General features: G+C 34.0%; 1 long non-coding RNA gene across 1 annotated transcript in view; it reads left to right on the top strand.

The window, feature by feature from the left end:
• Positions 1–278, top strand: part of LOC308101770 — a 1,454-nt gene extending 1,176 nt beyond the window's left edge. Inside the window, exon 3 of the long non-coding RNA XR_013934559.1 lies at positions 1–278. This exon is cut by the window's left edge and continues 50 nt beyond it. This is a non-coding gene — a long non-coding RNA (uncharacterized lncRNA).
• Positions 279–1,281: the final 1,003 nt, after the last annotated feature.

The raw sequence follows: 1,281 nt of genomic DNA on the forward strand, positions 1-1,281 counted from the left end.
GCCTTTACCCTAATGTAGTAGAAGACTGTGTTGAGTATTATGATGGGTCTCATTCTTCCTCTTCTGTCAGAGGATGGAACGACATACCGTGTTCTAATGCTAGCATGCATGCCACCTACTGGATCTGTGAAAGAGTTGTGTGCTGAAACCATCATGTTCACAATGTATCAGTTAGCTGGTGTGTTGGTACAGCTACATGATGGCTGTGTTTACAGTTATGTGGTAGTTTGTGTGTTTGCTTTGGTTTGTCTGCCTTGCAGTTCTATCCAATATGCACTGTAGACGTTATACAGTATTACCATTTATATTCACATTTTCATTATTCCATTATTGAGTTAGAAGGGAGCCTATAGAATGTGAATAACAACCATCTGTTCCATTTTAATATGTTTCAAGAAGATTAATAAAGCAAAATAACATAATAATAATCTATTTCTCACCATTGGCTCCCCATACTGTATACATTTTTTATTTTATTTTAATTTTCCATTTTACTTTCTTATTGATTGAGTATGTGCTTAAGAATTCTGTTTCCATTTGAGCGTTTCTTATATTTGCAAATCACTGTTTATATTTTAGCTTCCTTTAAAACTGTATTCATGTTCATCTCATCTCTTCAAGCAATTTGAGTGTATGCTATACAAATAAAGTTTCTTGTTGATGTCGTAGTTGCTGTTGTTATTATTATTATTGTCATTATTATTGTTGTCATTATTATTATTATTATTATTATTATTATTATTATTATTATTATTATTATTATTTCACTTAATTCAACCTCCATCTGTTCTCAGTATGTAATTCCAATGATAGCATTGTACTTAATTCACATTCTGCAGGTTTCAGGTTTATTGTCAAATATTTTTGTGTTTGATCAAACCACGTATGTTGTCCATTCAGTATTATTTATCGTATCGTCTCTGTTGGGTGAAAACCTCATATGTCCAGAACTATTACTTTCATTCAAATTCAAAGGCATCAAAAGTAGCAGATCTACAGGCTCGCGCCGCGTTTCGAGCTTGTAGATCTGCTACTTTTGATGCTTTTGTGTGATGCTGTAGTTAGTATGATCAAGTAGGGCATTCATTTACGAAAAAATAATATATAGAATATGGAGATAAGAGGTTTTTGCCCGACAGCAACGACATTATCCTCCATTAATTTGACAAACCTCTGTAGTGGTGTAGAGCGTGGAGTGAGGCCAAAATTGGTTCTGCCCATTTCTCCTCAGTGGCTGTAGCAATTGATCTGAATTTGCACACAGCCATTGACCAATACCAT

Source organism: Gymnoscopelus braueri (assembly GCF_963280865.1).
Source record: "Gymnoscopelus braueri genome assembly, chromosome: 15".
Taxonomy (NCBI): domain Eukaryota; kingdom Metazoa; phylum Chordata; class Actinopteri; order Myctophiformes; family Myctophidae; genus Gymnoscopelus; species Gymnoscopelus braueri.